Source organism: Heterocephalus glaber, unplaced genomic scaffold (assembly GCF_053883595.1).
Source record: "Heterocephalus glaber isolate CG9 unplaced genomic scaffold, H.glaber_assembly_v1.0 deba00001461, whole genome shotgun sequence".
NCBI lineage: Eukaryota > Metazoa > Chordata > Mammalia > Rodentia > Bathyergidae > Heterocephalus > Heterocephalus glaber.
The window spans coordinates 47,647,773-47,659,396 of NW_028258308.1; the positions used below are offsets into that span (position 1 = coordinate 47,647,773).

Consider the following 11,624-nt stretch of genomic DNA (forward strand, 5'->3'; position numbering starts at 1 on the left):
GGCTGATTTGGCACGTTCTGTGTGACTCAGGACCCAGGCAGGGCATGGGCAGACCTGCCTGTCCTCAGCGGGGCTACTCAGCATCCTCTCTGTGACACAGGACCCCAGTAGGGAATGCACAGACCTGCCTTTCTGCAGTGGGCCAACTCGGAGGCTTGTCGAAGACAGCATTGTGATTAGCTCCCAATCACTGTCTGTTGTGTGTGCTTCATAGCCCAGGGTGTATGTGCACAGTGATATGGAAAGTACAGCAACTTATCCTCACATTCAACTTCCTATCTGTTTCTCACACTAAGTTCTCTTAAGCATATGCCAGAATTTCTCCTCCCATATATTAAATTGCAAAATATTAGGATCAATACCTTTTATTACATCCCTACACAGAAAAACTCACTGCTTTACTTACCTGTTGTGCTGGTCTGCATTCAAGTTACTGAGTGAAATACCCGACCCACACAGCCTAGAGCAGAGGTTTAATTTGACTCTTGGTTTCATTTGATGAGCAGCTGTCTTCAAGACAGGATTCTCATAGAAGAAGGGCCGGGAGAAACAAAACTGCTCATCTCATGACATTGAGGAGGCAGAGTGGGTTCATAATGCTGTGAGCAGGAGACACAACCTTAAAGACCCATCACCCACAGCACCTCCAACCTGAGCCTAGCTCCTAACAACACTTCCAGGTGTGAACTTCAGTGGAGTAATCACATCACCCCCATGATCCAGTCACCACTCTCAGAGTCTCTTCACAGAGTCACTGTGAAAGTTAAGGTGACAGTCATGGCTCTTCTGCAGTCTTAATGAACAATGCAACTTTTCTAATTAACTTTTTTGAGTATTGCCTTGACAAATGTATATATTCACCTCTCATTCCCACTTTGACCTTTCAGAGACCTCCAGGAGACTGAGCAGTAACCAGGATTCCGTCCCATGTTGCTGCAGACTGCCATGTCCCTGGGGAATGTCCACTAAGACCAACGGGAGGGGGCCAGAGGATAGACAGGCCTGAGGCCTAGGTGAGGACAGAGCACTGTGGGGCTCTAAGATCTCTCCAGCCTCCCATGGTGAGGACCAGGCAAGTTCATGGGGACCTTCCTGGGCTGTCCTGCTCTGGTTTATCATGGTACCTTTGGTATCAATGCTGTAAGTCAGTGCATGTGTGGGTATAATTTAATCATACATATATAATTTTATTTCCAGCCCTATTTGTACTGGACGAAATGGGATGAGGATGAAAGAAGGTTTAATAAAAACACATAGGGGCAGAGGGCTGGAGATATAGCTCAGCGGTTCTGGCGCCTGCCTCGCAAGTGCAAGTTCCCTAGTTTGATCCCCCCTACTAAAAATAAAAACCAAAAAACAAAAAACACATAGGGGCAGAGGAACAGAGGTCCTGAGAAGCAAGCAGGCTCTCCAGTGGCCCCACCCCTTTGGGGCAGAGGAACAGAGCCTCAAGTGTTCCATTGCAACCCCCCACACCTGTAGGCACTGGGGTATGTGAGAACTTGGAGCCACACTACAGAGGGGTAGGGGGTCATAAAGGACATTGTTCTGAGCTCCAGAAGATAGAGCAGAAGTGAACAAGTGAAAGAGGGCCTCTCTGAGGCTTCTAGATGAAAATTGAAGCCCACTGGAAAAGTAAAGAAAATCTCAGCAATAAAGGGACACCAGACCACCCTAATTGGTAAATTGGAGGGATCACCACCTCCCATCACAACCTGGACTATCTTCAGGGGCAGGGCAGGTGGAACCTGCAGTAGGAACTTGCAGAGTTCAACCCAGCAAGAGGTCACAGATCTCAAATTGGGCCTTGCAGGCAGAAATCAGCCTGAACCTCAGAGGACAGCTGCTGGCTTGCTGAGACTAATTAACTTAGATCTGCACACTCCTTCATATGTTGTCTATAGTGACAGCAGAGACATAATCTGAAGGAGGCCATTTATTTTTATTTTTCATTTTTTTACTTTGAAAGTAATTTTTTCTCTCAGTTTAATAGTTTTATAATTTTTGTCTATTCTTTTCTTTTAAATTTTTTCCCTTTTTTCCTCTTCTTTTCCTTTTTCTTTTCTTTCTCTTTCTTGCTGTCTCCCACATTGTTTCTTCATTTCTCTCCTTTTTTATTCTTGTTCCTGTCCTAATTCAAATTTATTTTTTTCTTACTTTTTCTTTTCTTTTTCCTTCTCTGGGTTGTCTTTAGTTTTCAAGGAAAGTGAATACAGTTTCTACCCTCCCTATTGCTGTTAGGTTGTTCTGATCTTGTGTTTGTTCTTTCATTCTGTCTTCTCTTCAATAGCTTCTTAGACTTTGCATGATTTTTCTGTGTCCTCTGGCCTCACTTCTAACCTTTCCCTATCATGCCTATCTATCCCTCTCTCCTCAACTCCTTCTAAGTGTCCATCCCGAAGGGTAAAGTTGCTATATTGAAAAGGTCATTCACTATAGACATATTTTGGGCTGGTCTGTGATTTTGATTATATTAACATGTTTAAAAGTGATAGATTAATAAGTAACACAAATTGTCATTTTTCTAAACTGTGCTTGATGCTATTGTTGTTGCTGATTGTATCACTTGGGCTAATGTGTTGTGATTGATCTAATTAGTTGTCTTTAATGGTATACTGAAAATGAGATGGTCTAAAGTCATTAGAGATTCAAAACCTAAAGGCCATATATATCTGGAAGACACTTCTGAGAAACAACTATTCCATAAAGGTTCTAAATACAAACAAAAAAGATAATAACAATAAGCACTATTGAACTATCAATCCAGGAATTGAACTGAAAATAGTACCAAAATAAAAAATAGACATCAGACCACACCTAAGCAAGGCACAAAATCACCAAAGGCAAATTCTGGGGTAAACAAGGTGGAAAAGTCTGACAATCAATCACCTGGACACACTGAACTGATGGCACTGGAAGTACCAAAACAGATTAATGAAGCTCTAGAAAAATTCAAAACAGAAATAATTTTCCACATATCCACAGTGATGGTGAGCAGAATGAAAGACATTATTAGAGATTTTAGAACAGAAACAGATAAAAAAAAAAAAAAGCTGAGCTCAGGACCATGATTAAAATCATGAATGCCCAGCAAAAGAAAGAAAAGGAAACCATGAATTCCCAACATAGGAAAGAAATGGAATCCATGAAACAGATTCAACCAGATATCCAGGAGATTAAAACCTCTATTGAAAGCATTCACAGCAGAATGAATGAATGTGAAGACAGAATATCAGTTATAGAAGACAGGATTTTGGCCAGTGACCATGAAAAGAAAGGTCTCTTAAAAATAGTAAGGGACTATGAGGAACTGATCCAGTAGCTCATAGATGATGCAAAGAAGAATAATATCAGACTGATAAGAATCCATGAAAAATCAGGAGAAAGTACAATCACATAAAAATAGTGTTCACAGAATTAACGACAGAAAACTTACCAAACAGAGTGAAAGAATTTGACATACAGTTGAGGGAAGCATATGGGACTCCAACTAGCCATAATAAAAAAAAAAAAACTCTACACCTAGATATATAATAATCAAGATCCCTGAAACCCAACAGAAAACAAAATACTGTAAACATTTAAAGAAAGGAAACAAATCATATAAAAAGGGAAGTGCATCAGAATTACAGCAGACACAAACACAAACCCTCTAGTCTGGGCCTGGATTCAGGAATTTCAAGTTCTAAAAGAAAACAATCTCCAATATGACTTATGTATTGTACAAAACTTCTTTCAAAATTGATGGGGAAACAAGATATTTCCATGGCAAAGAACATCTGAGAAATTTCATGAATACCAAACCAGCACTCCAAAGAATTCTATACAATATCCTGGGAAAAGAAAATGAAGGTCACAGCTCCATAAGGCCCAACAGTGCAAATCAAACAGGAAAGGCAAGAAATTAATGTGAGAGGGAGAAAAATAAAAAATGAAAGAGCCAACATCAAGAAAATAACATGACAAGGATAAGCAAATATATATCAGTTATAGCCATCAATGTTAATTACCTCAACTCACCAATCAAAAAAAAAGTAGACTGGCAGAATGGATTAAGAAGCAAAATCCAACAATATGCTATATACAAGAAACACACTCTGTTCACAAAGAATTTCACAGTCTGAAAGTAAAAGGATGGAAAATAGTTCTCCATGTGACAGGGGCCTGGAAAAAGGCAGGGTGTAGGTGTCTTATTTGCAGACAAAGTAGATTTCAAACCAAAACTTATTAAGAGAGACAAATAAGGCCACTACATCCTTGAAAGGGAACAATCCAAGAGGAAGAGATGACAATAATACATATATATGCACCAAATACTAATGCATCCAATATATAAAATAAATATGAAGTGATATGAAAAACCAAATATGCATTAATACAATTGTATTGGGGGACTTCAATACCTCACTGTCACAAACAGACAGATCATCTAGACAAAACATCAACAACAAAATAATAGAACTGAACCAAGCTTTTGGAGAAATGGACTTAATTTTTTTCTACAGAATGTTCCACCCCAGAAAATCAAAATATACATTCTTTCTGGCTGCACACAGGTCATTCTCCAAAATAGACCACATACTAGCTCATAGAACATGTTTTAGTAAATCCAAAGGAATTGAAGCTATCCCCTGTATATTATCCGACCATAGTGCAATTAAATTGGAGATCAATAGCATAAGAAACTGGAAGACATGCACAAAAACATGGAAATTGAAAAACACCTTCCTGAACAACCAATGTGTAACAGAGGAAATTAAAGAAGAAATTAGAGAGTTTCTACAATTAAATGATAATGCCAATACAACATACAGGAATCTATGGGACAAAATGCAAGCCGTTCTATGACAGAAATGCATAGCAGTAAATGCCCATATTAGGAAAATGGAGCAAGCTCAAATAAACAACCTAATGCTGAACCTAAAGCTCCTAGAAAAAGAAGGGCAAGACAAACTCAAAGCTCATAAAAGGGAGGAAATTATAAAGATCAGAGAAGAAATTAATGAAATGGAGACTAAGAATATTATAGAAAAAAATCAATGAATCAAAGAATTTGTTTTTCAAAAGAATAGATAAAATTGATAAACAATTATCCAACCTTATCAAAAAAGAAAGAAAAGGCTCAAATTCATGCAATTAGGAATGAAAAAAGTGAAGTCACAACAGATCCAGCAGAAATCCAGAAGATCATCAATAGCTACTTCTAGTACCTGTACTGTAATAAAATGGAAAACACAGATGATATGGACAGATTCCTAGATACATATAAATTACCACAGTTGAACGAAGAAGATATAAAATGTCTAAACACCCCAATTACAATGAGTGAAATTGAAAATGTAATCTATAAGATATTTAAAGGAAAACTATCACCATTACTCTTTAAACTCATCAAGGAAATTGAAAGGGAAGCAAAGCTTCCAAATTCACTCCTTAAAGCAAGTGTTACTTTGATTCCAAAACCAGAAAGGATCCAACCAAAAAAAAGAACTACAGGCCAATCTCCCTAATGAACATAGATGCAAAAGTCCTCAACAAGATACTGCCAATCAGAATACAGAGGGTCATCAAGAAGATCATATACCCTGGCCAAGTTGGATTTATCCCAGGGGTACAAGGATGGTTTGACATACATAAATCAATAAATGTAATATGCTATATTAACAAAGCCTAGGGAAAAAACATGTGATCATCTCAATAGGTGCAGAAAGTCCATTTGACAAAATCCAACATCTATTCAAGATAAAAACCCTACAGAAAATTGGAATAGAAGGTCTTTATCTCAAACTGATTAAGGCTATCTATGAAAAAACAACAACCAACATCATACTAAATGGTCAAAAACTGAAAACTTTCATACTAAAATCAGGAACAAGACAAGGATGCCCATTATCACCACTCCTGTTCAATATAGGTCTGGAAACATTAGCTACGGCAATTAGAAAAGGGAAGGATATAAACGGAATAAAGATAGGAAAACTGTCATTATTTGCTGACAATATGATGCTTAACATAGAAGACCCAAAAAACTCCTCCAAAAGACTTCTAGACTTAATTGACAGATTCAGTAGAGTAGCTGGATATAAGGTAAACACTCAAAAATCAGTAGCCTTCTTGCCCACAAATAACAGACTCGCTGGGAGAGAAATTAAGGAAGTAATTTTTTCCCAATAACATTCAAAAAAATGAAATATCTCAGAATCAGTCTAACAAAGGGGACAAAAGACCTCTACACTGAAAGCTACAGCACTTTGACAAAAAAGATCAAAGAGGATATAAGAAAATGGAAAGACATCTTTTGCTCCTGGCTAGGAAGAACTAACATAGTGAAAATGGCCATACTTCCAAAACTACTATGCAGATCCAATGCGATCCCAATTGAAATCCCAACAATATATTTCACAGAACTAGAGAAAACAATCCAGAAATTAATTTGGAGCAGAGGAGACCAAGAATAGCAAAAGCAATTCTAGGTAACAAAGACAAGTCAGGTGGTATCACAATCCCCAACTTGAAACTATACTACAAGGCCACTGTGATATAAACAACATGGTACTGGCTAAGAAACAGACCCCAGGACCAGGGGAATGCATTAGAAGATACAGAAACAACTCCAGCCATATTCTGCTACCTCATCTTCGACAAAGGAGCCAACTATCTGCACTGGAGGAAAGACAGCCTCTTTAATAAATGGTGTTGGACAAACTGGATTTTAACCTGCCAAACATTAAAAACACACCCCTATCTTTTACCAAGCACTAAACTAAAATTAAAGTAGATAAAAGATCTAAATATTAAAACAGAAACACTAAATTTGCTGGAATATAAGTTAGGTAGAACTCTTTTTTAAAAAAGATTATAAAATTGGTTTATTGTAAAAGCAATTCAAGAATAAACAGTTAAAATCTTATCCCCATGCTACCCAATACAAACAAGAAGCATTAAAACACTTTTACATTAGGAAAAAGGACATAAAGCAAGAAAGACCACTTTAAGACTGTGATTCAAACTCAAAAGGAGAAAGGACTCTTAGATCGCATTCAGGTCAGTACAAAGGGTATGAAAAGATCAAAGCACTGTGTCAGGTACACAAGGCTGCTACAACACTGAGGTATAATTGAGCAAATTGAAGTCCAAGGGAAATGGAGACTACATATTTTTGTTCTGTGGGTATATTTAAATGATTGAAATTTTAGGATCAACTGCCTTTAATGACAGCAAGATGCAAGACAAATCTTTACTGAAGTGAAAAGAGTTTATAAAGTTTTCTATCAAGGTCTCATTAACTCTGCACAACCCACACCCACCTCCCCACCCTCCCGCTAAGCTACAGCTACTCTACTGATATATATATATATATGTATATATTTATATATGTATATATATATATATATATGATGTGATTTTAATTTGTATCTTACTGGAAAATTGTAGGCACTCCTTGTAAGTAGCTTTGATCTTCTGCACATTAACAACCATCACAACATTCTGCATCATTCATATGCTCAAAGTTGCATTCTAGGTAGAATTTCATTATTGTTCTAAAACTCAATGCATCTGCACAGTGGCCAAATCACCCCAGATTTAATTCAAGATAGAATCTTTTTGCCTTTTTATATAAATTCTGTAGTCATTTATGATGAATGACCAACCTATGAATCATTATACACAGTACAATGATTGCATTATTTTTGAGCACTGAAGGTATTTAAAATTAAAACTTTACTTCTACTTTTGCACTCTTCCAAATTGAAGGGTCAAAATACTTAGATTTTGTAACTGGAAAAAAACCCTCTATCTTCCCAAGCTGAGGCATTTCATAGAAGCTTTAGCAAGGAAAAGAGAATTTGTCTGTTATAAACCCTTGAAAATAAGGGCTTATTTTAGAAGCACTGAAAGACCCTTAAATCATAGAGGGGCTAGCTGGTGCCACTATAATTCACAACCAACTACTACTTCATAGCTTATATTGAAGAGTTAATTCATACTCATTTTGTTCCTTTTAAAAAATATTCTTTGGAAGCCATTATTACTTCTGTAGACACATACTCTAGTTATTTCTCTTCCTGTAAAAATAAAGGTATAATCATAATTATCTCTATTTCTTTGCTAAATTCAGCTACCAATACACATTTATTAATCTAATCACTTTACCAGCTAACTTATGACCTTACAGTATTCTACATACTACCCAGGTCAATTTTCAGCATACAAAAGTAGGAGCAAGTCTTATAAAGTCTTATTTCAACCTACTAGTATTTATTGTGTTTATTATAAATGAGACCTAAGGTACTAGAATTTACTTCCAAAACTATGGTGAAGGTAAACTTCCAAAGTTAATGGAAGGTAAACCACTAAGCTTACTTCTGCCATGTACATTACAAACCTACTCAGTAATTTCTCATCAAGACTCAAATTAGTACAAGGGAGAGATTAAGCCATTTCTTGTTTACCCCTTTTCAATTCATCAGATAATATTTATCATGTGTCCATAGGGCAGAGAGTACTCCTCAGGGCACTATCCATAGTAATACCCTTTCTAGAATACTAAACTACCTCAAATATCTGTAGATTTCTCCAACAGAATTAAACTATTTGTGAAATATAAACTATTAGCTGTGTATTCTAAATGCACACATTTAAAGCTACCACTTAAAAAATAAACTTGAAAGTAGAGAAGCCTAAAAAAAGATACATTCTGCTATCACACTATTATAAACACTGTAACTGGGTGTGTGAATATATAGAAAAAGGAGATAATCAAGATTTAAATAAGATGGCAAAAACCAGGAAATACAGGTTTTACCAAAGAACTACAATAACTTCCCCAAGCTACAATTATAAACAGATTCACTAATATAGTAATTTGCCTAGGTTCTGGGGGGGAAAAAAAAACACCACCAACAAAAAACCCAAACAAAAAATAAAACACCCACAAAAATATCCACCCAAATCTATACTAGAGTATGTGGCAATAATTAATGTATTTCTATGGAAATTGACTCATGTCTTATAAGCCCCTAAAGTAAAATCAAGGTCACTACATGACTAATGATAGCACTAGGGGGAAAAAAAAACACTGAAAATCAAAAACAGTCTTCAGCCTTGGTTTCAGCAATCTCTTCAAATCAGCATTAAGTACTTAAATCAGGTACATAATTTTCGGCTTGCCAGGCCAGTAAGACATGTTTTGCCACTGGCCAACAGCAGCTGAAGAAACAACTACTTGAACAAACTAAAATGCTGTGACAATGAAGCATTTGACTTCCAAGTCTAAATAGTTAAAATGATCAGTGAACCTCTAACTGGGCAAAAGGAATGACATCCATCATCCAAACAGGCTCATTTCCCCAGCCCCCACAACGAATAGTAGTTATAGTAGCAAAAGAAACAAAAAAACTTTTTTTTGATTCTTTAGGGCCAACTGTGAAAGAGGTCAGCAATATATTAACAGCAGCAATGAACAAGGAAGAGCAAAATAATGGATGAAAGCATCTTGCTGGACGTTCATCTTTTTCTGTATTAGCCAGGAAAATTTAATGAGCTTATATGGAAATTTCAGGTATACATGTCTCAACTCCTTAAATCCTTCACAGATTTAGAATTCAGTCTACCTGAGGGCTCTATAACCATGTAAGAAAGCTTTCTTTATCTAGCTTGTTGGCAGCCAAAACAGACTCTATGTCATTAAGTATGTCAGAACTCAAAGCTTCCTGCAGACAGGGCATTAGCTCCTCTCCTTCTATGTTCATTCCATCTCCTTCTAGTGTTCCAAGGCCCACATTTGTCCCAGGAGTGGCTTCAAGGTAGTCTGGGAAACGGTTCTGCTGTGAGGGCAGGGTGCTTTGGTTGATAGTATCACCTGTATCCATTTCATCAACTCTGTTTAGGAAGTCATCTGGAGTCCGAGGGACACTGTAGCTGCTCATGGTTAGCCCACTGTCTGTACTCTCATCCCGAGAGTGATAGGTGCCACTGTTAAGAAAGGGATCTGAGATATTGGTCGTCATTGTTCTTAATTCCTGAGACATGCCAGGAGAAGACACTGGATTTTGAGTTCCACCATCCTGCTCCAGTGTTGGTAATTGGCTACGAAGAGCTAATTCCTGACAGTTTGGAGAATTTGCTGTGCTGGGATTGATATTCCACATTGCCTGCCAAAACAGCTCTTGCTGTTTCAACCAAAGTCTGTCCTTGTCCATTTGCAGTTGTTGGAGATGCATCTGTTGCTGTTGGTTGGAGTTGCTACCACCCATAACACCTCCCTGTGGGCTCTGGGGAGCCAAGGGTGGTGGCTGTTTTACTGCAGCACTTTGATTCTCTGGCTCATGGCAAAATGAGGGTCAAGCCTTGGGTCTAGCCAAGAGGTGGTCTTGTTCTTATGATTTATATAGTAAATTTCTCCATCCTGAGTTATGGCTTGTTCCCATCCATCAGGAAGAGGACCTGAGGCCGAGTTCATCAAATTCTGCTGCACTGGTGGATTGGTGGGGGCTGTAAAATTCATCTGAGAGAGCATGGCCTTCTTGGGGTCCTGCCATGTTGTTGTCTGGTCAATGTGATTTAAGAAGTATCTCTGACCAGAAGATGTCTTGGCCATCACCCAGCCTGCTGACAGAGGTACGTCATCAGGTATCTCAAAAGAAGACTGGCGAAGATGTTGGGCAGCCGGTGTAGCTGCTGGGCCAGAGACTACTCCAATGGGGGTCAACGTCCCAGGAGAAATGGCTCCCATCTGCAAGGACACTGGAGAAGAATGAGCTTGAACATGTGGAGTCAGGGCTCCTGCAGTGCCTGCATCGGTACTGGCCTGTTGGAATGGGATTTGGGCTCCAGCGGCTTAAAGAAGGAGTCAGGCAGCTTCCGGAGCCTCATGGGCACAGTCTGGGGCACACTGGCCATCTTGGGGTTCACAACATCATTGAAGAGCACCTCCAGGTTGCTCTCTGAGTCTCCCCAGATGTGCACAATCTGGTGGCCAGCCAGGGGGCCTTCAGCGTCACCTCGGACACTGGAGGAGATGGCTGCCCAGGCGCGGACAGCAGGCCCTGGCCCTGAGCGGGATGCATGGGCGAGAGGCTGCCCCGGGCCCTGGGGTGCCGGCTGAGGTGACAGCTGCTGCCCGGGATCCATGGCTCAAGCCTGCCTGATGGGCGCCACTGGCCAGGCGGGCGAGGGCTCCGCCTGGACCCCGGGCTCCATGGGCGAGAGTAGGAGCAGGCATGGTGCTGTGCTCACTCTCAGGGCCAGGGGGCTGCGCTGTGGCCCCGCAGCCCCCGCCCTGATTTAGGTAGAACTCTTGAAGACATTGGCATAGGAAAAAATTTAATGAACAAATCATTGGTGGCAGGGAAACTTTCAAAAAGAATCAACAAGTGGGGTCTCATCTTATTAAAAAGTTTCTGCACAGCAAGAGAAACCACCAACAAAGCTAAGAGACAGCCTACAATGTGGGAAAAAATTTTTATCAGCTGTTCCTCAGACAAATGTCTACTATCTAGAATATATAAAGACCTCAAAAAATTACCCCCCCAAATATAAAGACTCATTTCAAAAATGGGCATCTGAAATGAACAGACATTTCTGAGAAAAACAAATAAATGCAGCAAATAAATATATGAAAA

General features: G+C 38.9%; 1 pseudogene; it reads right to left on the reverse strand.

Annotated features, from left to right (window-relative positions):
* Nucleotides 1–9,583: 9,583 nt before the first annotated feature.
* LOC101704107 (transcriptional coactivator YAP1 pseudogene) lies at nucleotides 9,584–11,133 on the reverse strand (annotated as a pseudogene).
* Between the last annotated feature and the right edge of the window lie 491 nt (nucleotides 11,134–11,624).